This window comes from Melopsittacus undulatus, chromosome 9 (genome assembly GCF_012275295.1).
Source record: "Melopsittacus undulatus isolate bMelUnd1 chromosome 9, bMelUnd1.mat.Z, whole genome shotgun sequence".
Lineage (NCBI taxonomy): Eukaryota > Metazoa > Chordata > Aves > Psittaciformes > Psittaculidae > Melopsittacus > Melopsittacus undulatus.
In genome coordinates this window covers 1,913,179-1,939,888 of record NC_047535.1, presented here as the reverse complement: position 1 = coordinate 1,939,888, position 26,710 = coordinate 1,913,179, and the positions used below count along the sequence as shown (strand labels likewise).

General features: G+C 47.9%; 1 long non-coding RNA gene across 2 annotated transcripts in view; it reads left to right on the top strand.

Annotated features, from left to right (window-relative positions):
- The window catches only part of LOC115946438 (uncharacterized), a 122,419-nt gene extending 97,228 nt beyond the window's left edge, over positions 1–25,191 (top strand). Inside the window, exons 1-4 of one of the 2 annotated variants that reach the window (XR_004550002.1) lie at positions 5,223–5,259; positions 22,549–22,674; positions 23,013–23,172; positions 25,056–25,191. This is a non-coding gene — a long non-coding RNA (uncharacterized lncRNA). Of the gene's footprint in view, positions 1–5,222; positions 5,260–22,548; positions 22,675–23,012; positions 23,173–25,055 lie in introns of those variants that run through there. The other variant, XR_004550001.1, reaches the window with a different exon arrangement.
- Positions 25,192–26,710: the final 1,519 nt, after the last annotated feature.

Here is a 26,710-nt window from a genome sequence, read left to right as displayed (position 1 = left end):
CCCTGCCCCAGGCACTGACTTTCCCAACTGAGATACCAGAGATTGGATGGATTATCTACTGGCTGTTTCCAGACTGCTGTTTGTTTGGAGAAATCATATTGGAGATAAGATGTTAAAATACAGATAATTCAGTTTCCTTGATAGGAGTGTAATTCTGAATTGAGATTTAAATAGACTGCTTTGAATTATGGCTTACACATCTCTCCATGGCTTTGCTTTGGGTCTGTGCTGAAGGAGACGAGGGGGAGAGTCTTCCATTGTTGACATTTGCTCTACAAAAACATTTCCAGCTCTTCTTAGGGCCTTTTTCAGAGAAAGAAACCAGTTCAACCACTTCCCTATGAACATTACGTTCTTTACACAGCTCAAGAGCAGCCTGTACTGCTGGGCTGGCTGTGATTCATTCCTTTTCTCTCATTAACACCTCTCCGTCTCACACAGGGGGAAACTGGGGAAGTTTCATCCTGAACAGAGGGCAAATTGAGCTGCAAGGAGACCCTCCTTAACAATGTGCAAAGCCTTTACACAGGGACGTAAAAGAAAATAGAGAAGCCTTCCAAACCTGAGGGCCCTGCTGTCAATTATGGCAGCCGTGAAATGTAATAAACTCTTTAAGCAGCACTGATTGATGTGGGATTCTGTTTACCCTGTTGCTCCAGCAATAAACGCCCTGTCACGCCAGCCCCTCCATCCCATAGTCCGGGATAAGTGTGGAGATGCAGTCCATGAGCAGAGGGAGGTGCTGGCAATTCAGGACTTGCTCCTTCCCTGTCCAAACTGAGCTGTGGTGTAAGCAGGAGATGCAGTTTGGGGGGAAATGAATAAGCAACTGAATAGTGAGTTGAAAGCAGAAAGGTTTGGGTGATCAGCCAGTAGCAATTATCCCCAGTCTGCTGGAAACCAAACTGTCCCAGGCTAATGGGAGCTTGCTGGAGATGTTAACCTTCTAGTCTGAATCGTGTCTGGAGCTGGGTAAGAGGCAGCTGAATCACAGAATCATAGAATAGTTCTGGTTGGAAGGGACCTTCAGAGGTCATCAAGCCCCTTGCAATGAGCAGGGGAAATACTGGGTGACTTTTAAACCCAAGTCACTGACACTGCAGCCTCCCATAGTCTCTGCTGAGCAGCTCTGCATGGTTATGGCCTGACCTTCATTCACAAGAACCAGAGACAGTGGCAAAGCACTTGCCATCTTCCAACCTTGGTTGGCGTCAGTGCAGAGGACTGGGGCTGCCTGGAGTCTCTGAACACACCAGGGCTGGTGCTGGCTGTCAGCAAACTGCTCAGCAGGGCACTGGGTCAGGGAAGTGTTTCATAGGGGAAGACGTCTCCCCAAGCTCTGCTTTCTGCCTCTGTTTCAGGCCAGTCTGGCTGATTGCAGAGAGATTATTTGGAGAAGAGGCAGAGCAGAGCTTATCAACTCTGGTTTCTTGTGAGGCAGAAGCTTCCTTTTCATTGTCATGAAAAAAGTGTGTGTCTGTGTGTGTGCAAAACCCTGGGTGAGGCTGATGGCCTGTGCCGTGCGGCTTTGAAATCCGAGTGGGCTCCTCTAGGCTATGTTTACGCTACAGCATAATTTGTGTGTGTGAAAGAGCCTCTACTTCTGTTTCAGCAACATTACAAGGATGGAAGTAATACCCTGTGACAGCCTCTCCCCCCGCTCCGCAGACACGTTCCTGGAGTGTTTGTTCAACACAGAGCCTGGCTAAGCAACACGGACCAAGCGTGTCCTGAGCGATGGGGAACCCATCTGAAAAAGCAGTGCTGCCCCAAACTCACACAAACCCCCCCTTTTGTTGCCATCACCCTGCCACAGCCTTAGGCTGCTTAAGGATCTGGATCCCTTCTTATTTCCTTCCAAAAGGTGTCATTGTGTCACTTGACAGCTCAAACATTGGTCACACCAAACCATCACAGACATTGGGGATCTTGGGGCAGGACCATCACGGCAATTGCAGGCACCTGCCTGCCTCCCTGAAAGATCTTAATGGGGGGAAGAATTTACTCGATAAGAATAACCTATTATCTCAAGCAGAGCTTTATAGTGCTATAAAGCAATTTCTGCACTTTCCAAACTGACGCGTCAGTTGTGAAATGGAAGTGCTGTAATAGGAAAGAGACCTGAAAATGCAGGTAGAACATCCTGACGCCACCAACAATTTGGTTAATGGTCAGTTGTGCAAGCTTCTGCAGAGAGACAAAATTGCCTCTGTCTCCAAACTGGAGCTATCTGAAGATCTCGGCCTCCCCCACCCCGAAAGAGCAGGGTTAAATGTGTGTTTAAATAAATAGGAGCTCATTGGAACAGATCATCATGTGAGAGCTCCAAATCCCATTGAAATTTTATCCTAAGCACAGAAATTCCATGAATACCATTAAAGGTTTGGGCACTGTGAACTATTTGATATGGGGAAGGGATCTGGGCAGCACAGTGATGGGAACAATGTAAAACGTAAGATGGATGGGCAGCTTGAAATCCTTTTAAATTTGGGAGCAGGCATGGAAGTCAGTTCACATCCAACAGTGATTGTCTTCCCATTCTTCTGACATTTACAGTAATGGATTTGAGGGCTTCCGAGTGTCCTGCACTATTGATTGGAGATTTTAATGAGCTTTAAATTACCAAAGGGGTTGATGGGTCAGGTGCCTTCGGTACAGGAACTGTTCATAGACACTGGCACTGGGGTTCAGAAGCTGCTCCTGTAGCCACACAAGCAGGACGCCGGAGTCTCCGTCTGCCAAGCGCCCGAGTGCCCTTGCCTTGCCCTACTTATCTGAAGAGCCTGTCAGCATGTTCTATAACTAGTGGAAACCACTTTAGAGCTGGAGCCAGACACCGAGGTGCCGGGGTCCACATTTCATTTCTGTGCATGGGAAAGTTTGGAAGCAGATACAGCCAGAGCCTTCTCCCAGCAACATTTTTCTGCCTATCTAGTTCTCAGCCCTCAGCTGGCATGTCTGAAGACTGACACAGGCCCTGCTGTTTGTAGATATTATTCTTTTGGTAGGAAAGAGAAACTCGTGGCCATCACAAATGGCTGCAAAAGGTGAAGCTGTAGCAGTTTTCAGTGCAGTCAGAGAGTTCTGATTGTATATTTGCATAGAGTTTAAGCTCCACTGTGGAAAAAATGGAGCACTCTCTATAACCCAAAATCTAGCTAAACTTTGCAGGGTGTTTCAAAGTCATCCCATCAATGGACCTATTTGGGTGTAATGACGTCCAAGAAGCATACTGGAAAGTTGTTCAAAACTGCTTCCTTTTCAGCTGTATAATTAAACCAGCTGCTCATTAAGAAGTGGCACTAACGAAGCTTGGTTTTGTTGGGATTTGTAGTCTCTGTCCCTTGCATACTTGTCTATAATAATCCTATCTGGGATGGGTGACTTCCTATGGTCTGCTCATGCAAACAGGCATTGGAAGGAGCTGGTCACTGCCTGTGTGGGGAACAAACCTACCTCTTGTCTCATACTGAAGGGTGGTTGCTGTGAAAGGTCTCAAGGTCTCTCTTCCTCTCAGTTACTGGAAACTGAGCTCAGAAGGTGCCTGAGGAGGGACCAAGAGCCTTGCAACTGGACTTGCAGGGTGATGGTTTCTTTAGCAGGCAAGGTGAAAGCTTGCTCATTCATAGCTAAGTCCAGTGGGGAAAGCTTTCCCTTGCCTCTCTGTGCTAAACTGAGAGCCAGGCAAAGCCAGCCTCCTCCTGCTGCCCCAGGCAGGCAGCAGACAGGTGAAGGTGCCACTTTTATGGCAGGGACACATTCCCAGACTGAGTGCTGCGTAATTTCTCACATCCTCTGAGCCCTCTTGTCTGGGCGCCCCGAGGTTCCCATGGAAGCCAAGGGCAGTTTGTCATTGACAACACAACAAACAAGCCTTGGTCCGTGGGCTCAACGCAACAGGTTATGCTGTCACATATTCACTTTGAAGTAACCAAGATGTGTGTTCAAAACCAGAAGTGTAGCAGTGTTAGCATCCTAACTTCTCATACTGGATTCTGAAACCCATCCCTTGGTCTTACTCCCAGGACCCTGATGCTCAGTTTCTTCCTCCATTTCCGTAAAACTTCACATTCATCACCAACTTGGGTGAATCGGTGATTTTTGCTTTGTGTTCCCATGTGCAAGACCAGCATCACTTTCCCCCTTACTATGGTGCTATGGAGGTGGTTTGGTAGTGGGAGCCCATCAGGAATGTTGTGAGCAAGTGGTCCCACACACAAGTGATCACAAGGTCTCACTTAAAGATGGAATAAATGAGCTTTGAGTCATGAATGCTCTGCAAGTGCAGACATTTGGAGTTTCTTTGTCAGGGAAAGCGATATTATTTTAAGGGCAGGAGAATGTTTTCCTAGGACAGGTTATGCTCCTTAAGAAACACTTCAGATATTATTACTTTACACAGATTCCTGGTTGGGGAAAAACAGAGTTTAAAACCAGCCAGAACTGTTAAAATTTATGGTATCAAAATATATTCTGTCAAAATATTTATCCCATAAACTACCATCGTTAACTGTCCCCTCATACTGCTCTGGGGAAAGGAGGGAGAGGAATCTGAGATGTCTGATGTGTAAATTCCTCCATTTATCGCTGGTTTATTGCCTGGCATAGCAACAAAAAGTGGCTTTAGAGTCTGAATGAATATAGATCTGAAGGAATTCCTGTTGTTGAACAGTGCTTTTGTGGGCTAAAGGGGTGTTTTCTAAGTGACATATTTCCAGAGGCACCTACACACATACTTAACGTCCCAACCCACATGCCAGCACATGTTATTAGCCTACAATTACTCTCCAGGAGTTGAGCAAGCAGATTCTGCTCTCATGGAATTGTGTGGCAGCAGAAAGGGACCGGGGGGGCTTGTGTGAGAAAATATGAGGCTGAAATATGTATGGACCAAGCCCCTGATTCTCTTATCTTTGTCTTTGATGTAAAGCTGTGCAAGGTTTGTGTAAACCCCTTGATACCAGCTTCCAGCACACTGCTGTGACATCTCTCTGCCTCTTTTGTCTAATTAGAAGGCCCCAGGCATATGCTTGTTCTTTTAAAACCCTTCACAATATAATGCTTGTCTGGCCAACCTGAATGGAGCTGAACTGATGGAGGGACAGGCACCCTGCATCCCGCATCCTTCACCCTTCCTGTGGGCTGCAACAGGTCTGCAACAGAGTGACCACTGATCTCTAATTCCCACCACCATCCATGCCCCACTCCAGCATCAGCAGTGGATTTCTTGCTCCCAGATCACTCCAGGGAAAGCAAACAGTAAGAGTCTTTCATAAAAAGGAATGGTTCTGCTTCCTGGCATTATTACTTTCTGCCTTATCACTTATCTATTAATTACCAGAGCTTTTGGATGGAAAGCAGCAGATAGACAGGGGTACATTACACACATGATTTAAGACACAGGGTTGCAGTGTCACCTTCTTTTATTATTGCACTGAATTTTGGGTCTAATGTAGTGATTGTTCATAGCTGCCTTCATCTGACTGCGAATGCATGCCTGGAAAAAAGGCATCTAGGAGTTTATTTGTCTTGGCAAAGGCGTTCCAATGCATACAATGCATCTTTAGTTTTTGTAACAAGTTGAAAAACAGCCTGGAACAGGGGATGTCTGGAGACACAGTGAAGTACTTCCCAGGACCAGAGCCCCCAGCAGGGAGGGGGTGTTGTGCTGGACCCCGTTTCCAAAGGAGGTGCTGGAGCAGGGTGCTGGGCTGGGTTCCCAAGCCTCTGCCAACCCCAACGAGATTCCCTTAAAAAGCCACCAAATGCATATTCTCTTAAGTTATAACAAGGGAGTTCTTTTTCTCTGCCTTCTACATTTTGTGTTATTGGGGTTCATGCTTTTCTTTGTAACTGTGAAGGCGAGAAAATGACTTCTAAAAAGAAAGGATCCTGGTGTATTCACAGGCCTCCCAGGACCAAGGCCTTACAAAACCCATCAGCTCTGTAAGAGTTGGCAATGGTAAGGTTTTTATGGCCAAGGGTTTGTACAAGTGTGAGCCCAGATTTTCATTTGTCTGCAAATTATATGGTGTGATAAGGAAACAAAGTGCAGGAAAGGTATTGGGCAAGCAAAAGCAGCCTGAAGTTTGAGATGGGGTGAAGGCCCTGTAAAAACGTGTTCCATTAAGTAAATGGAACGATGGTCTTCATGTAATGCACAGGGTGATCCATCCCTTCCTATTTTCTGCGACATAAGCACATGGGGAGACTCCTTAATCTGGAGAGGGGCTTTGGACAAGCGCCTGTAGGGACAGGACAAGGGGAATGGCTTTAACCTGCCAGAACAGGGGAGACAGAGATGAGATATTAGGAAGTTCTTCCCTGTGAGGGTTCTGAGTATCTCAGAAATACTTGGAGATGAGCTTTCTGTCACAGGGCAAAGGTAGCTCCTATGAGAGACAACTCATAAATAGAGCTGATGGAAAAACACACTGGTTGTTGCTCTGCAGGCTCCAGGCCAAGAGGTGGTGGGCCTGGCTCTCTGCTATCTTGTTTGACCATTTACACCAGTCCTGTGGGGATAAATGAAGCCTCAGAGGTTTGATAGTGTGCTGCAAACATTTTGGTCTTGTTTTGCTACGTGTCAGCCTTTAAAAACACCAGTGTGCAGAGTACAGGGCGGTGGAAATACATCCTCACAACACGGGGAGCCTTGGGTCCCAAATGGCAGCTGCTGGTGACCCTGGAGGCCATGGGAAGGAGCCTGCAGCTTGTCTATAAGCTGTCATCAACCATAAAAGTTACCTCTCCATCTCACTGCTCTCTGTTATGGTGTGTGGTGGTCTGCAAGAGGCTCCTGATGCTCCACAGCACAGGAGGTTTGGAAGCCATCAGGCAAAGCATTGGGAAGAGGGGTTGGGAACCATCAGGAGCAAACTGTTCCCTTAGGGTGGCAGTGTCCCTGCCATGCCTAGACCCCAGTGCAAGATTGGGCAAGGGGGATGTTTGAAGGAGTCTCTTCCAGGTGTGCCTCTCTTTTACAGCCCACTTATTCATCCTGTGGGCATCTCCTTCATCATGTGATGGCCCTGCCTAGTCCTTTACGATTAGGGTAAGACTGGGACATGCTAGAGACAAGCCTAGGGATGAGCTTTTGCCATGGCAGGATGTGAAGATGGTGCCTGCAGTACCTGTGCCTGCCTCTGCCTTCACACTGTGCCCCCATTACTCCATCTCCTTCTATATCCTGATGCTTGCTGAGACAGGAGTCCAAGACAGGCTCCAAAACCCAGCTCAGGAGCTCACATCAAGCCTGGTCCTGTGTCACCCAAATACAACCATCACTGCTGCCGGATCCCGCAGCCCCTTTGCAGCGCTGAGGGAGCAGGCTTGGCTGGCATGGAAGAAGGGAGCAGCACATGGGATTCCACTGTTCCTGATGTGCGAAGCCAAACTCTGTTTTTATTTGCTCAAACCCCATACCATGGTTTCCACAGCTGGGGTTTGGGTGTCCTGGGGCAGCAGATGTGTCAGGAGTTAGCGATCACTTGTTACTCACTGGCACCGCTCCGGTGCCAACGCTTTGGTTGTGAAACCCCAACCCACATGAGCCAAGTGTCACCGCCACGAGGGAGAGGTCAGGCTCAGGGAGGCTGCAGAGCACGGGGGCTTGAGCCCGAGGACATCTTGGCCAGCCCCAAGCTCTTCAAGGCCAGGTTTAACCTTGGCCACATTTCCAAACCATTTCTGCTCTCAGCAATTGAGATGAGCCTGGGCTGTGGGCTAAGACTGTGCCTGCGTTGTAAGAGGAGCCATAAAATATGGCAAGCATGTATAAAACATGGGATCCCAGAGAAGCTGTCATGGATAACAGGAGCCTCTAGGCAGGAGATAACCTGACTTTGTGGTGCATGGCTGGGGGTGCAGCATCACCTCGCCGTGACCAACCCTCAGAGACAACCTGAGGACCCCCCTAAGATGTGTGGGCAGGTTCCTTTAGGGATGGACACAGGCTATAAGAGGCTTCTCCTGCAACTGGGACATCTGCCCCTGTGTGCTGTGGGGTGTTGGTGTTAAGAGGAAAGCAAATCTCATAGGAAAAGCTCTGGATGTGCGCTGAGCTCCCATTTTTCTCACGAAGAGGTTCAGTGGTACCAAGACAGCCTCTTTTCAGGCTGATGTATTTTCTGAAGGGACATTGAGTCTAGATAAGAGTGCTTCCAAAGCTATTTGTGTCCCAGCCAAAGGGCCCTGGAATGGGAGCAGACCTGCATTTTATCTCCCAGTGGGAAATGAGTAAAATTAGTTTTCTGGAGGGACAGGGTGAGACTGGATGTTTAATAGCCCAACCCCCTGGGATGAAGCTGGACTTCCCTGGCCAGGCTTTGTGTTCCCCTCTCCTAAACTGTCCCAAAGATGAAACAGTAAAGCAAGTTTCAAATCGAGTTGAGGTGAGCAGAGATCAGACATTGGAACAAGTCAGTGTGGTGCTGGGATGCAGCAAGTGAGAACTAAGTCACTGTAATATAAAATCTGGTGGATTTGTCTCCTTTTTCTGTCATTATTTCCCCTTCTTGTCACAAGAGGAACTGGGAAATCAGGTGTCAGTGCAGGACGCTGATTTCTAGCTCATATTCAAAGGGAGACGGGTGCAGGGGGGGACAAAAGCCTTTATATATACATGTAGGATAAGCCAACCAACCTCCAAGAGAACTTTTCAGAAGCACTGAAAGCAATTGTGTGTCCAGATCTCCAGTCAGGAGGGGTTGAGCTTGGAGAGCTGAGTCATGGGAAGGCTGCAAATCTGATTCTCTCTCCGTGACCAGACTGCAAGGCTTCAGTAGCGGGCAGGATTTGGCCTTATCCAGACATCCCAAATACATCTGCTTGTCTCAAGTGAAATCTAATTTGGCTCTTTTTTTGAGATTGGGCCACCATTAATTATGCCTGCAATTAATGGCATAATGTAGGCTCCAAGAGCTGATGAACTTGAGTCTGCTGCAGAGGCAGAGCTTGGCTTTGAGATGCCACCCTTATGGAAGATGGGCTTTTTATTTAGGACAAGTCCTAATGGGCATTTGGCTCAAGAAAGAGCTAATGGTTACACAGGTATTTAAACACAACCCGAGTGATTATAGGTTGGCAATGTGCACTAAACAGAACTATATACTTCTGTAAAATGGAAATGAAATGTAAGCACGCAGCCAAGCCAACACACAGAGAAGCAGTGAAACATCAAGCTAGCAGAAAGCTGGTAGCAGCTCTTTTATGTCCTGTTATTAACTCTGGTTTGTTACTTTAAAAAGCTGCCTCTTACTTGGTTTTCCTAGTGTGATCTTACAAAGCATGGCCCTCCTTCTCCTCTTGGAAAAGCAGGAAAGCGTATTAAGAGCACTGATAAAAGGTAAACAAACCAGGAGACACAAAGTTTCTTGATATGCTCTAATTGAGCTAGTTTCCTTACTTCGGCTTTGAAAAGGAACAGCCATAAGGCATTCTTGAGAGAGCCAAGTGAACTGCTGTTATCTCAAAAAGGTCTCCTTAATGTCTCGCTCGTGGGGGCTCCAAGTCTGCTCCGGCCATTGCCTGGAAGTCTAAGAAAAGAAGTCTACTGGCCTCTGTGATAAAGCTCCCATTTTTAGGCCTTGGGAAGGATGGGGTTGTTGACAGTTCATTCCTGTGAAAATTCAGTGCAGTCCAGTCTCCTGATTGTAAATGGAAGGCATATATGGCAGCACTAATGCAAAAGGTATGTGATTAGATAGTCCCGTCTGCTATCTGCCCCAGCTTTCTGCTGATAGGCAGCTCTCGCTGGTGCTAACTGGGAGCCATCAGAGTTGCCAGACTGACGCCAGGCCCTTCATCAACTGCCTCTCCGATAAGGGGAGAAGGCTGCAATCTTCACGTAACACAATGTTTCCCCAGTGCGTGAACTTGAGTATTCCTGGCTGCATCTTTCACAGACATCATGTGGAGCCAGTGAAGGGATAATATATAGTTTCATACTGTAAAGACTCCAAAAGTTCAGTGTAAGAGTTCCTGTCACAGTCACACGCACCTCACTGTTGTCTGCCCAGGCTTTAACCTTCTCTTGAAGAAGACTAGATACAAGGCCAGCAGAAGACATCTCCCCTTGGATGGTGCTGGTGCTGCAGGCTCTGGGCTGCCCTGCATTCCTCAGCTGCAGCAATAACTCACCCTGTGCTCTTGGGAGAGGCAGAAGTAGAAATAAAAGGTAAAAGACCCACTTAGGCTCCATCTGGTTGCTTCCAGAAATCACTGACATGGTCCCTATCAGCAGACTGGTGTTGGCTTTACCCTTGCAGGAAGGCAGCCTCCAGTCACTACTGGTCTGAGCCCTGAAAGGCCTTTGTAGGGCAGAGTGAAGATGGCTTCAGCACCTATGGGATGGAGCCTCCAGGCTGAACGTTGCTCCAGTTGTTCTCTGCCCTCTGAGTATCAGTGTGTGGTTGGAGTGGAGCAGTTTCCTGCTTCCCTGAGGTTTTGTGTAGTAGTGGTAGGGTTTGGTCCACAAAGCTATTGTGCAGTCTCTGCCCTTCACTTGGGGCATGGAGCAAGTGGAGGTAGATGCTGCTGGTGTATCTGCAGACTTCCAGGGGTCTAGGTAGGCACAGCAAAGTTTCTGCCACCATTCCCTTCACTGTATGCAGCCAGCTCCAGTGAAGAATCCTTCTGAAGGCTTTTCCATGTGGCCATTAGGACTTAGGCAGCACATGAAGACCTTCATAAAACCTGTAAACCCTCCACAAGGATATGTTATTGCAGTTAGGACCTCAGATATACTAGTTCGTTAGTCCAGAAAATGATCTGAAGACACCTATATGTTACATGATCTAATGCCAGTTGTTTCTAGGAATGTGCTGGGAGCACTAGGTAGACCTGAAAGCTACATAGACAACGGCATTTCCTCCTTAAGCCTTATCTTTTTCCACACCCTAGAAAAGTCTTGGAGCTTATTCATTCATTAAAACAGGAGGGAACTTTCCTCTACTCGTTTCCCTGTGACTCATGCACACTGTCAGAGCTGCCATCAGAGGCGTGACCACAGCATGTGTTCCTTGACCCAAGTTTTCTCTGGTCTCTGCTGCTTGGATGCCCTGAATGGTGTTTCCATGGCAGAGTGGATTTCCATGCTGGCCCCGTGCATACCAAGCTTGCAGCCAGTCCTGGGGCTAGAATATGAGTTAGTTGGGTTTAAAGCAAGCATGTGCTTGTACCCTTTGGTACAAATCATCTCTCGACCAGAAGGCAGCCATCCCCATGGCCTAACGTGGTGTGACACAGCCGGGCAGCTCACGAGGGATGGTGTGCTTGAGCAGAGCTATGTGTGGGCTCGTGTTAGTCATTGTTTGCAAGCAATTGAGTGATAGCCAGGACTGATATAGATGTCTGCAGAGCCTTGAAGATTCATAACTGTCGGCACAGAAGAGCCTCCTCCTGAAATCCTTACCCTTACATCCTGAAATCCAGGAGTCAGGCCTTTCCTGGCAGCTCTGTGCTGCAGGCACCTGGGGCAAGGCTGTGAGTGGTTCCCCTTGTTCAGCTGGAGGTCCTGGTGCAGCACAGCCTCTCACTGGAGGTTCAGGCCAGCGTGTAGTCATAGGCTACAAGTAGTAGGTATGAAACTCAGTTTAACTGAACTGATCTGCAAACAGAAGGAAAAAAGAGGGGTGACATTTGCAGCAAACATTGCACTCGGTATATAACACACTTCATCTCACGGAACTGCATTTATGTGGTGCTCCTTTTGTTCTTCTCTTGCTATGTGCTTTTCCTCCTCTGCCTCTCTTTAAAACTCTGGTGCTTGTTTTTATTGCATTTTCCATGGAGTAACCGTACACCAGTGATCCTGCAGCGCGATAACTGTGAGATTTCACATGAAGTTTGTTTCTCATTTCTTTTAGCTTGCAAATTGAACCAGCTCTGTGAAACTGGAGATCAGTTTGAGCCATTCCTTAAAACATACAACTCGGGTGCAGCTTAATATGAAATAGAAATGAGCATCATCTGTGGGGACTGATGGGTGGCACTACCTCTATCATCCAATGCATGTCTGTCAGGTGTGGACCATCATCTCTTCCATTTAGAGGAGCCAAAAGAGTGCCCAGAAGGGAAGAAGAAATGAAAATGCCCTTCACATGGAACAGACAAGGGGTGATGGGCACAGGTTATTCCTGGGGAGATTCTGAGTGGGCACAAGATGGAAGTTTCACATTGAGGACTACCAGCTGCTGGAATAATCTCCTCAGGGAAATGGTGGACTCCCCAGCACTGGGCATTTTAAGATCTGGCTGGACACAGTGCTGGGACATCAAGTCTAGGTTGTGTTTTGCCTAGGAAGGTTGGACCAGATGATCCTTGAGGTCCCTTCCAACCTGGGACTCTAGGATCCTTGCCTGTCTGCTGGGAGCCTGTATTTCTCCATGCATTAGGCCAGGTTTTAGAAGCAACTTCAGAGTTTCAGCTCTTCATTTTCACACCTGAATGAAACAGGGCAATGCATCCTTATCAGAGAAAGCTGTCTCATCGGATGTTACAACCACCTCTGTGTTATGGACATCCTCCTGGCTGATGCTGATGCTGCGGAGTGTGGGCCATTCATTTCTGGGAGTAAATTTGAAAGCCAAGTTTAAACACGCAGACCACTGTTTATTTCAGTGAATCATGCATGCTTAGGACCTGATCCTGCTAACTCCAGAACATCTCCTGGGAGATCTTGAGAGCTTCCACTGATAATGCAATTATCCTCATTGGAAGACTAAGGCGGCATCTCTTAGAGAACTGCAGGAGAGGGCTCAGTGGTTTGGGTTCTGCTGATGAAAACCCATTAGGGGCTAGCTCACCCCTTTAATTGCCCAAGTAGCATCTTGCAATGTACATAGGTGTGTACAAACAAGTGGTTACATGAGCAGCGGATGCAGCTGAACACATACGTAGATGTGCAGCCATAGGTTGGTTTTGCTTGTTTGTTGCTTATCTCATAGGAAGAGTTGAAGGAGCTGACTTCAAGACCATCACCATTTGTAGCAGCAGAACCCATCTGTGTGGGATATGATCACAGTGTTCCATTTTCTCCCATCCCGTTGCCCGTTTCCAGCCTGGTGGAAAGCTCAGAGATGCCAGCAGCAGGACTTCCAGGGACTTCTATGCGGCATAGGGATTTCTATGGGGTTTGAATCCAGCCCTGATTTACTGCAAATAATTCATCACCTTTCTCTTTGTATTCAGCCTGAGCAGATCTTGGTGCTAACCACAGGACAAGAGCTGCTAAACCCAGCATGAGCCAGTGGGTCCCTGTATGAAGCAAATGAAGTGCATACCCATATTCAGGAGGTTTTATCTCTTTCTTTCACTGTTAGTTGCTTGGCAACTAGGATAATATTATTGCACACACACATGTTATATTAGGTATCACCTGCAGTTAGAATTTATTTATCATTTTCATGTAGCAGACTCAATTCCTGCCATTTTCAATGCTGCACTGGTTGCCATATGGAACCGCTGCCAAAAAGGAGGCAGTTCACAGCATTAAAGGAATGAGTCACATTCTTACACACTCGACAGGATTAGACATTTCACTCCTTAATGCTTAAATGGAAGGTCATTAAAACAGCCCTGTGGTTTGGGTAGGATAGCAATTCCATAATATGCTTATTTTGGTGGCAAGTGAAAAGCTTGGTTTGGTTCTAGATGGGTTTGCTCCATACCATGGCAGAGCAGCACTGCCTCTGTTTTGCATCTGAGTCTTTGCTCTCTCTGTTCTTGCTTCATTGTGGCCAGCCATGTCTCAGAAAAGCAGGGACTTCACTGCAGAGACTATGGCCCTGGCAGGGTCCTGCTGGAGCTCCGAAACTGGCAGTGCCACAGGCAGGCACATGAGAGCCCCTGCTTCAAGATCTGGTAACAAAGGAAGAGCAGCCTCCAATTCAAGCTCTTTCTGACACACTATTTCCATTGTGCCGGTGGATGCTTTGGTGTCTGAACTGGTAGTTTGGTCTTTGCCCAGCAGCAGCACTCAGAGGCAACGTTCACAGAGCCCCTAATGTGTGGTACAGTTGAGCCTGCCCCACTGCTGCTAAATTAGGTGGTGACTGACTCATGGCTTTACGCATCCCTGCCATGGTTGTGGGGAACATGTCCCATAGGCACACATCCACTGAGAACAAATACATCAGCTTTTGTTTAGGGACCAGGTTAAAACATGGGAAGTGATATATGCTGGAAAAGGCCATGTAAAGTGTCATCTCCCAGTCCCCCAAACTGAGCCTGGAGCAAGGCTTGGGAGGAGGCTGGAGCTGCAGTGGTGGGGCTGCTGACCCCCATGTGGAAACCACGTGCTGGAAGCAGCAGCCACTCAGGTCTGGTGCTGTTCCAGGGTACAAAGCATCTGCAGCAGTTTGAGCACCGTGCAAATTGTTTTCACAGCTAAACATCCCCATAGGTCTGAAATGTGTCAGTCTGTGTCTCTATCCCGGCCACTGACTGTTGCTTCAGCCTGCTGGAGCTATGAGCAATGCGTAAACCCAAATGCCTTTTTCCTTCTCATGGAGTGGTTGAAGCCGAGGGAGAGATGATGAAACGTGTTTCTCTTTAATCTGCTTGGATTAGGCATGTTTCATTGCTCACTGGGAAGAAACTTCAACGGGATAAATGATGTTAACAGCACGTAATCTGATGGTGCCAAAGCAAGTTCCTACACATCAGTCACATGAAGCTGGGGGAAGAGGCAAAGCTTTGCCTTGCTCTGCGGTGAGCACGGGGGACACTTTCCCACTCCATCAGCTGAAGTACGTGAACAATATGTACACTTATCATGGTGCAGGTACCAGCCCTGATCCATGGGCAAACCATGGTTTCATTTCATAGGGAAGAGAATAGAGGTGACCTACCACAGTGTCAGCTGAGGGAGGAGCAGGGGATGTTAATGCTAAGGAAAGGCAGTTATTATACCAAAATGAAGCTGCTGTGCTTTCTTGGTGGTGGGGGTGCTAGAAGAAAGTGAAACCTGTCATTATTTGGGGATTTTGAGCAAAAGATGCTTTAAAAACTGCTCATTTTTAGGCTCAGCTCTGTCTTGGGAGGGGGCAGGGGCTGTTTTATGGGTTGAGTGCTTGGAGTTGAGCACTTGGCTTGTGCTGTTTATTGTTTCACCAAGATGTCTATTAATACTGTATGGGATGCATTTGGGATGACCATGGACATCCTTGGTCATACCAGAGGTGGCCCTCAGAGTCTGATCCTGTGCCTGGAGTAAGATTTAAAGGTGAATGGGCAGCACAGGGTGCTTTCATCCATGTTGGTTGCTTGAATTGGACCTTAGACTCCCAGACTGAGCTGGTTTTCTCCTTAAAACCTAAAGCTTATGTTCTGCAGAATGTGATGATGCCAGCAGAGAAAACATTGATACCAAAGGACTCTCTCAACCTCCTGCTGAGTCTCCTGACTTCCAGTTCTGTGCCTTAACCACAGGGCCACCTCTTACCCCCTTTGATATGACCATTTCTTTGTAGACCAAAAGCAAGCTGATGAAAGCCCCCAAACAGCATCCAACCTGGAGGAAGCATCTGCTGTGCATAAGGACTTCCATTCAACCATGGCAGAATGGGCTGTGGTATTAAACAGCTCCCCTGTGCCTCTATAGAGGTGGTGGCGTTTCAGTGGGGGATAATCACTACATGGGCTTTGGAAGGCTCTCAAGGATGAAAAGGCTCTATGCAATTGTAGACTTTTTCCCCCTCTAAGGCCAGCATTTGGCTTGGGCTATTCAAAGCAGTTCAGTTTATTAATAGTCTGTTTCTGGAGCCGAAGTGGCTCCATGGAGGGGAGTTATTCCGTGCAAAACAAAACAGGAAAAGCAAACAATGCCCAACTCCTCCGTTCGGAGGGACTCTCAGCATTGTTCCATCTTCTCATGTGCGGCACAGGAGCCCCAGGACAGAGCAGCCGTTGCAGGAGTGTGATGTGGTCTCTGCAGCAGGAGGGCCAGAGAGAGAGCATTCAGGAATGAAATGTGACTGCCTCTGTTGAAAATGAGCCTGCTCCTGGCCAAGTCACTGGCTTAAGTGTTCAGCAAGGGAATCAAGGCAGGGAACCTCACAGACAGCAGCACAGCCTGTTACTTGATGGGATCCAAGTGCTTGTCCCCTTAGAAAGCAGCAGGATCCATGAATTCCCATCATTGCTCATGAGGTGTACACTGGATGATCCATGAAAGCGCAGCTTTTAAGCGTCCCTTAAGCCTGAGGGTTTGTGTGGCTCCTCAATTTGGGAGCTAGTTCACCCTTTTGAGTGAGGATGATGATGATGATGTGTCTTCTTGCAACTGATGTTATGGTTTTCTGGTTATGCCTTCCAAGTCTTCTTCCCATCCCAGCTAATCATTGAATCATGGAATGATTTGGGCTGGAAGGGACCTTAAAGCTCATCAAGTTCCAACCCCAACACCTTCCATTAGACCAGGTTGCTCCAAGCCCTGCCCAGCCTGGCCTTGAAAACTCCCAGGCATGGGGCTAATGAAGATGTGTGGGCTGAAAGGACCTGGAGAGAGAAAGCAGCTTTGCTCCAGCTCTCCATGGTAAGCAACCTGGTGTTGTGAAACACTGCAGACAGTTGTTCATTAGAAAACTCAAGTGTGGAACTCTTCCCATGGCAGGGAGCTCTCCCTGGATATGTTCATCATCACAAAAACCCAACATCATCCGGCTCCTGCCTTTCCCCTCCTCTGGCTAAATATACCCTTCCCATGCCTCGTTCCACTGGGATTCTGCAGTGGTTTGAGCACTACTGGCTTTTTTCACTCCATATTTCAACATATACCCCTTATGACAGACAGCAATGTGCCTTTCATCAGGTTTAGCTCTCGGGTTAATTTTGCCTACAGAGGAAGAATAAGCTGTAAACATCCCTGCAAGAGGGGCACTGAGATGAGTTTGGGGAGTTACAGGATTACAAAATGGCATGAATTTTAGTGACAGTGCAAGGGATCCAGTTAACGACAACGTCAAGTTCCAGCAGTTCCAGTAAGGAGGTTTTATAAGAACATTAAATCTGGAGTAAAAAAGGATTATTGGCAGGCTCATAGGTTTGGGGAAAGGTTTGTTCTAGTTCAGAATACAACAAATGGCTCACAACTGTTCTGGGAAATGAGGATTGAACAAGAATGTTGGGTTGGTTGAAGGCACGGTTGGGTTTGCTCTCAAAACTGTGGCACATATTCAAACCAGACCAAACTGTCACTTAGAAACGTGATGATTTCAACACAAAGTGTCAAAGTTTCATTTGGAAACGTGTTGCATTTTCTTCTCATAGAGATCCAGCATCCATCCCGTGAGGAAGTGACCATCCTTGGGCTGGGGCACGTCTCAGGCAGCTCATTTGGAATCTTGAGCTGAAAATCACTCATCTGGGTGGAGAAGCACATGACCCATCACTAGGGCGAGCTGGCGCTGGGCACCAGGGAGGCTGCAAGGCAAATGAACTCATTATACCACAGGCTCGACAACTTCTTTTGCTCCCTTTGAACACCACAGAATTCCTACTTGTTAGTCACTATTTATACAGTTGCACACAGATTCTTTCTTAAGCATTCACATATTTTATGAAGTTAGAAAAGACTTTTAAGATGCAAAAACCCTGATGTTTTTAATGAGTTTAACAATAAACAGGCAGCGACTGAAGCGTGTGTAGTCCTCAGGTCAAACCCATGCTGAATTTCCACTGGCCTCAGCACAGGGTAGCTTCAAACCCACACTTTCACTTCCAAATCATGCTGGGCTGGTGAAAACAGAGTTTTTTACTGATGCTTCACCCATAAATAAAGAATGTGGGAGTGCTGGGGGTCACAGCTCATCAGTGTGTGCTGGGCACTGCATTGGTTTATTTGATGCAGAGGAACACTTTGGTTTGATGTGTCCTGCTGGTGTCCAGCGCAGTGCGATGCGGAACTGGCAGCAGAGAACTTTCTCCACATGCCTTTATGTTGAACTGGGGCTGCTTAATTGTTACTCAATGAAAGCTCAGATCTGCAGCAAACCCACTCCAGGGAGAGGAGCTCAGATTAAAGAGCTGGCAGGGAAAGACCCTTACGCAAGGGCAGGAAGATCATTCAGAAATAGTCATAAAACACAAGATGAATCTTTAAATATTTATTAAAAACAACGTTTGAATGTTAATTCCCCCTCACACATCACCCGTGAAAGAGATTCTAGGGATGAGGAAATGAAACCACAAAGCCAGTAAGTGATTTGCCTGAGGCCTCAGCCGTAAATCAGGCTCTGAACTTGAGATTAGCTCTTCCTGCTCCCTCCATCCCCCTCTCTGTGATAAGGCAAAGGGCTGAACTTGTGCCCACATTCCCCGAGTACCACGCAGGACTGATGCTCATCGAGGGTTCAGACTGGGGTTCTGCAGTGAGATGAACCCTCCAGCTTCATGGGGAGCACCAGGGAGCAGCTGTGGTCACGTTACTTGTCCTGAATGCTGTCACTCTGAGATGAAACTTGTCTTCTCCAGCCTTTGAGTGTTTTCATGGCCTTATCAATGAAAACACACCCTAATTTAATTAGGTAGGTTATTCTGTGTAATTCTCAAAGAACCCTACAATTGTTTGGGTTCAGAGAGTTCTTCAATCTCATCCAGTTCCAAGCCCATGCCATGGGCAGGGGCACCTTCCACTAGACCAGGTTGCTCCAAGCCTCATCCAACCTTGCCTTGAAATTAGTGGGGAAACGTGATTGGTATTGTCAGTTTTGTGCTGAAAAAGAGGTTTGAAGTCTTTCTGACTTCACCCAACTGTTTGGTGATTTCTCACTTGGGTGACCCAAGTCCTACATGGGCAACCATGAGGCCACCAACAGATCAGGAGCCCTGCTCTCATCATGGAGACAAACCCAACTATCTCAATTCCCTTTTGCAAGTTGGTGGAGCCTCATGTGCCCCTGGTAAGCATCCACAAGCATGGATCTGGATACCCAAATCCACCTGGGTGTCCGGGCTGGGCAACCAGTGCTGTGCCACACAGCACAGATGTGCCTGCAAAGCCTCACGCCAGATACACTTCCTCCTGTGGGCTTCTCCAGATAACTCCCTTGCGTATTAAAAGTTGTTTACCCTGTGCTTAAAGCAGGATGCTTCCCTTATCTGCAAGCAGAGCCAATTCCCCCCAGTGCCTCTGCGCCGTCATTCCTGGCCTGCTCCTGACTCCTGAGCTCGCTCAGTGCTGGTGGTGGCTCTGCGTTATCTCCCGTCTGCAGCGCAGACAGACCCTGCCTGGAGCAGCCTCCAGGCTCTGCAATACCAAGACCAATGTCTTCAAAGCCTCAAAATTGCTCTGTAATTTGAATCTTTAACAACACATGGAAAAATCCTCAGGAACTGGCCTGTATCATGTCTCCAAATGGCTTCATAAATACAACACTGAGGAATTTGGATACTCTCGTCTGTGTCCATGATGGATGTTTGTATTCTAAGAAAGAAATGCGTTTGCTGCTTTTCCTTACCTCTGCAAAGCAGCTCAAATCCACTGTGCAGCTCCTTTTCCTGTCCCTTCCTTACCTTTAACCCCGTCTCATGTCACTGGTGATCGCACCCAAACCAAAGGGCTGGGTTAGTCCCTGTCACTAGGTCCGGAGCCATTGGGCTCCAGTGGCTCCTCCTGAGTCACCATGAGGAGGAGGTTGTTAAACCCCATTCCTATCAGTCTGAGACACAGAAAAGCCACATGCAGAAAGTTTAGATACGAAAAAAAAAGAGCTTGAAGGAATGTATTTATCTGAAAACAATAGAGTCTGGATGGAAAATCAGCGTTTTACACCAATCATGTGGTTGTTGTTAATGTTTTCCAAAACACCCAGAGGTACCTTGTGTGTTAATAAGAGCAGCCTGTACTATTGCGCTCAAAAAGCGAAATGTGCATTTCTGCACCTAAAACTGCACTTGTATTTCAGCCTTGTATTGATGCCCAGATGGCTGCCAGAGGAATTTCCCATTCCCCCCAAATCTGCAGTCACGGGGCTTGATTTCAGCCCAAGATGCAGCAGCAAATATTTATGGTTGCGTTTCAATGCTTCTTTTCCATTCCCTTCCTTAAAGCAGGGGAATGTCCTGGAAGTGTGGACTGAGCCTGAACTGTGGCCCTTGCCACCCTCCTCTGCTTTCTGCTGCCCTGCATGGGCTGGGATGGCATCCCTGGAGCCAGGCACAGTGCCTGTGGTACACCGGTGGGACAATGCTTGATGCTCACAGGCAGCACACAGTGGGTACCATGGGCTCCAGGTGGGTTTAACCAGGCAAAGGAGCAAACCCAGCCGAGAGCTGCTGCTGCAAGAGGAATTGTTTAAAGCTGCTCCAGCAGCAAAGGCCAAGCTGGAGGGTTCATTTCCTCGGCCCTAGCGCTGCTGCAGCCCCAGCATCCCAAGATCCACTGATAGCCATTGAGCAAGGATTTCCATTTTTGGTGCGAGCTCAGACTTAAAATAGACAGTCTTGAGCGAGGAAGAAACTCTGTTGACAGAACATAGGGAACATTCCTCCAGTGTACTTTTGCAAAGGACTATCTCTGTCTTTAATCTCCGCGCCGTTTCCTGCAGGTCTCCCGGGCCCAGCTTCCCTCTCATTGTTAGTGGTGCTTTTGGAAATGACCTCAGGCAGTTTGCAGTGACTGGCGACCCACGGTCAGAATGACTAACCCAGTCTGTCTCCATCCTTTGGACATGTCCCATTGACTAAATAAATGACAGGCACTGACATGTGAATAGAAACAAAAACAGCCTGACAAGTGAAATCTTAACTCTTTGGAGCGAAGAGCCTGGATGCGCGGTCACTGCAAACAGTCCTGTGATGGCAATAATACATCAAGCCTCCCCAGCTGCTCAGGACACATGCAGATGGGCAGCAAACACCTCTAATATTATATTTAATTGTTGAAAATGATTTTCTGAAGCTTTTTATCTCAGCACATCTTTAATTAAAAGTGTGGCTGTGTGTTTATGCGGCCCTTCTGTGTCTGGGTTCAGCATGAGTAATTCCACTGAATGCTATAAGCAAGGGTTAATGAAGAGAGCCTGCCACAGGATCCTGGACTTGTATATCGACAGCTCTATATCTCGACATAGGTGAGCTTATAACTGCTTCCAACCTACTGCACAGAAATACCCATGAGACAGATGATCCTGGTTCCCCCAAGCCTGTATGGAGCCTGCCAGCACCCACTGATGTCAGCTTTAGGAGGGATATAAGGGGGGGTGTAAGCTCTAAGGCAGATGTATGTATTTCTAGGTCTCCTAAAGGCCACCAGCACTGGGCACTGCCATGCTTCAAGGCCTCAATTCCTCCTCTGAATCCTCTGCTGAGCTCCCTCCAGCCCCAACCCCAGCTAAGCAACACCAGTCTGAGAACATGCCACACCATCCCAGCGTGATATGGTTTTTGTAGGCCCCAGACAAGCTGCCTTTGCAATCTAACAATAGTTTTACCAATAAGAATAGAATTGCTGTTAATAAACAACATTTGTGGATTTTTTTGGTTGGAAAAGTAGGAAAGTATTCTCTTTAATATAATCAAAATCTATTTGCAATGCTGTAATGACAATAATTAATAATGCTGCTTAGCAGTTATTAGCACTCGGTGCATTGTTAGGATGTCTGCATTAGCTAAGGTTTAATAATGAGGTTCATATAAATCCAAAAGAAGAAAATAATGATATGGGGAGTGGTTGTGGAGCTGTGGTCTGATGGCTTCTTGCTTTAATGTAAGTAACAAATAATTCCCTCTGGCTCTCAGTATTTGTGGATAAGGCCATAAAAAAGGAAGGAAAAAAAAAGGAAGGAGGAAACCTCAGCTAATAAAAATGCCACCCCTGCTTTACGACTTGGGGAGGAACGTTTGTTGTTTGGCTAATGGCGAGATTAATAACTTGTGTTGGGATGGTTGATGTCATTCCCTCGTCCTGCGTGTTGAACATTTGCATTGAGAGGATGGGGACTGTACTGGCAGTGTGCTGGTCCTCAGTACAAGGCATGGGTGCACCAGTGGCTCATTGGCACGAATGGTGACCACTGCCACAGCAAGGGGATGTGGAAGCAGGAGCAGGCTGCAGCCCTCAGTCGGAGGTGGCTTCGGGAGGTGTTGGCAGCTCTGTCAGCTGAGACAAAAATGATGTCCTAACTTGGGGTTATTCTTTTTAATGCAACACAATTTGATAGAATCATAGAATGGTTTGGATTGGAAGAGACCTTAAAGCTCATCCAGCTCCAACCCCTGCCACAGGCAGAGACCCCTTCCACTGGAGCAGCTGCTCCAAGCCCCTGTGTCCAACCTGGCCTTGAACACTGCCAGGGATGGGGCAGCCACAGCTTCTCTGGGCACCCTGTGCCAGCGCCTCAGCACCCTCACAGGGAACAGCTTCTGCCTAAGAGCTCAGCTCAGTCTCCCCTCGGGCAGGTTAAAGCCGTCACCCTTTTGCCTTTCTGGTCTCGGTTCATCCACAGCTGATGATCATGCATTAATCACCATTTACTCAGTAGCCAAATAAAAAGAGGCTGAGAGGTAAAAACCACTCACTTCATGTAAAATTTCATTTATTACCAGGTATCTGCTCCAGCCAGTGCTCCATCCTCTTATTCTCATCCCACATTATGCCTGGATAGCCTGATGGGCCATGGGAAGCCTTCTGCTGTTTCCAGACATCGGGGCAGTTTTGCATCCCTGTGCCAGGTCAGTTGTAGCATGGGCTGGACTTTGGGTAGAGTGGGTAAGAGCCAGCGTGTGGGGTCAGGCTGTGGAGTCAGGCATGGTCCCAGGTAATCATCTGTGTAAGAAGGTAAATAAGAGGTCAGATTTTGGCTGGGACCTGTCCAGGGAAGGTGATCAGGGCTACACCAGTTACACCCTCCAAGGGCTTGGCTGCTAGAGATGCCTGGCACCAAAACAGCAGTGAGAAGGTTTAGTGCTGAACTATACAAAACCCCAGTTGTGGCTCCAGAAGGATGTCCGGGGGTCTGCAGGGGAGACCTGCACCTCCAGAGCTGCCTGACTCAGTGTTTCATCCACAGGTCTGTGTCCATGTACTGGTGGCTGGGATGGCTGCCCAGCAGGGAGACGTCCTGCTGGCTCCCAGGCTGCCTTAGGGAAGAAGCTGCTGCTTCTGATCATCTCTGAGACACTGGAGCCAGCAGTTTCCTGGACAGAGATGTCTTCTCAGCACAATTTAAGGTACAGCAGGACCGACCCTGCAGGGTGCCTGCTCAGAGAGGGGGTTTTCTCATTCCATGGTGTGGCAATGGGATGGAAAACATCCCCTGGAGACCTGACTGGCTTCCAGCCACCATCTCCTTTCTCAGCAAAGCCTGCTCCATGTGCTGGGTGTCTAAGAAGCAACTGTGCTACTGCTGGGTCAAACTGCATACTTCTGCATCCTATTTAAGGATGGTTTGCTCTCAGTAACACCCAGCAGTGCCAATGACTTTAGGGTCAGCTCCTTTCCTCCCTAATCCTGCTTTCTATTTTCACATTCTTCTGCATGAGCAAGCCCTGGAGATCCTACAGCCAGCTGCCAGCAGAGATACTCAAAACACAGTTTCAGAGCAAAAAGAGATGTCGTTTTGGTACTTTAGCAGTGATTGCCTCTGGCTACCTTCAGTCCAGGCTCAGACCAGAGAAGACAATATTCTCTTTCTCCCATAATGATTTTCATATCCCCATTTTGAGGTTGCAGCAGTTTGGGGAAGCTGGTGTCCTGGGACCAGCTTTTGAAGCTTGCCTTTTTATTCCCCTCTCCCTTGCTGCTTTCAGCCTCTCCAGCCAATGACTCAGTCACTATTTCTATTCTCTTCCCACTTCTGTTCCTGCTTCTCTAAAGTTCTGGTCGGTGGCAGCAGCTTTTGCTAATGTTTTGTGGCCGCTCCTCTCTGCGTTATTATTGGAGATGCCTATGAAATAACAGAGCTGCTCTTTAAGACACTGCTGCACCACTGCAGAACATACTTACCAAAGCTGTGGTAAGCAGCTCTTTACTGGAGTGACTGGCGTCTGCTCTGGAGCGCACCAGACGCCAGTCACTTCAGCAAAAAGCTGCTGCAACAGAACAAATTGCCCAGGGCAGCAGATCTTGGGAAGGGAGGAGAGCCAACAGCCCCGTCCGTCTGTCTGCCTCTGTGTGTTCTAAGGCAGAAAAATTATCTTTTTACAAGCCTGCCCTAGTTGGCTCTGACCAGCTCTTCCCAGAAAATACCATCATAAATAGAAGAGCAAACTATTGCACAAACGGACAGGTTGCCATTTATATCTGACCTTTCTCAGCTCTTCTTTGATGGCTTCGTCAACCGATGCTTCCTTCTCGTCCAGCCCCACCGTGTTTTTAGCTCCTGCTTCTAGGAGAGCACCACAAACCTCAATTAAAATCCATTTTGGACATAGGTGTAGACTCCCTCAGCTCTCTGGAGCAGCTCCAAACAGAGTAATCCTTTTCTTAATCCTGCCCTCCCAGGGAACTTCCAGGTTTGTGTTTGCAAATTGTACGGGTAAATATGGATAGGGGGAGATGGATTTACTTATAAAGACTCTGGGCTTGGCATGTTACACACAGTTTGTTGCTAGACCAGCCTGGCGGCAGCACACAGCACCACACTGGTTTCCTTCCTCGGATAGACCCTTTCCAGCTCCAGAATGACAATTCACCAAAGCCAACCCAAAAACCAGTAAAGGGCAGTTTCATAACTGGGTGTTATCTGCCTGGAAAGGGCTCCAGAGAAGCAGACTGTCTCCACAGGCTGCTGAATAAATGCTGATAAAAAGGACAAACTCCTGTGTGTTTGTTATGGGTGGTGTGGGTTTGAGATGTATCCTCTGGTGGATGCAGGCGGTTGGAATTCCCTTCCTATTTGAACACAGCATCTGGTTTATGTGATATTACTTGATTCCTATAGCCAGACCAGGGCAGGAAGAGTTTAATGGCTAAGCCCTGCCATGCTGCCTGCAACTGAGGAAGGAAAGAATGAGGCTGAGATAGATGCTATGAGTTGCTGTGGGCCTAGAATCCCCCTTTACTCTCATGCAGATGCATGGCTGGACTGAGCATGTACATCTCTGTCCTGCAGGAGTCTCAGAGGCTGCACCATCCTTGGGCCGGCTGAATGTGACTTCTCCTCCCCATCCACTTCATCTTGCACCAGTACCTGCTTGTGAGAACCCTGGGAGCCAACCACTGTGCTGACATTGGATCATAATGGACCACAAGGTAGGATGTCCTCCTGGATAAAGCACTAGATTAAGGCTCAGGAGTCGATGTCTTCATCCTGTCCACCCCATGTCTCGTTTTATCTGATCATTAGTTCAAAATGACACAGAAAACCACTGTCAATGGCATTGGGAAAGACACTGAAAGGTTTGGTGGCAGGTAGACCTTCCCCTGCATCTTCGTTCCAGAGCACAGAGGAGTAATGATGCCTGGCAGTCACTCTTGTGCCTAACCTCCTCCATCTTCTCTACAGTACTCATTGAGTGTGTACAGCAGTTAAGGAACTTCTGCCCTCGGTCATCCCGGACAGAAGGACAGGGTTGGAGCAGTTTTGAGGTGTGACAGCAGGAGAACCTCCTCAGAGGGTGGTCCTGTCCCCATGTGCAATTTGTCCTCTCCTAGATGCCAGAACAGGGACCTGACTGCAAGTATCAACCAGCTCCGTTTCACTGAGCATCCAGGCAACAAAGCCAACTCGTAGCTACTGGGCACAGCACTGGCAAACCCTTTGAAACCAGTGGCTGCTGTTCCCTCACTGACACCAACCTCCTGAGCCAGCAGCAGTTCTCAACAGTTGTTGGTCTAATCCAGTGTGCTCAGCTGGGGAATAATACAGGGGATAGTCCTGGTTCTGTGGACTGGCCTGACTTGTGGTTCAGTTCCTGTTCATCCTGACCTAAACCAGGGAAGTGAACCCAAGACCCTGTATCTCAGATGGGCGCTCTCATCTCCAGCATCCATCTCCATCTCATCTCCATCTCATCTGGGCTTTTCCTCCCCAAATAACAATTATTTATAAAGCTGAATCTGGGAGAGAAATGAGGCTGCAACCACCCATAGAGCTGAGTCTTCTCCTGGGATGCAAGGGTCCATGCCCCTGCTCCGAGCAAGGGGCCTCACCTGCAGCAGGGACCACCATGGATGGGTGCCATCACCCACTGGTGAGGACCTGTTGGGAGATGATTGTACCTCCTTGTGTTTGACAGCAATCCAGGCTTGGGCCCAGGCAACCTTTCCAAGCAGCACTTTGTGGAAGTCATTTGCTACCAAAGAAAATAAAACCCAGAAAAGTTTTGGCTTTACCAAACTGACATTTTCTGACACAAGAAAACACGTTGTCAAAACTCCTTCCCAAGCATTCTGCTGGGAATGTGCTCTTTGCCATCAGTCCCCAAGGCTGCAGCGCTGGGGTGTTGAAATGTTACTACAGCCCTGGAAACTGTGAGTCAGCTTGTCCCCACCCACAGCAGATACTGGTGGGAAGGGCCTTGAAAAGCCTGGAAACTCCTGCAGTTTTTGCCTTGTGGAGTTTCCATGAACCCATTAACGTTAATTTCAGGTCCTGGTTTTGCAGGTTTTGGTGATTTTCTATTGAATTTTGTCCCTTTTTTGACCCATCCCCTTTGTGATTCTGAGAAATGTTGGAGAACATTTGATTTCTACTTGTCCCTGAGCAATTTGGCTGCCATGGCCCCAGTTCACCCCCCAAGCCCTGTGGGACAGGCTGGACCTGGG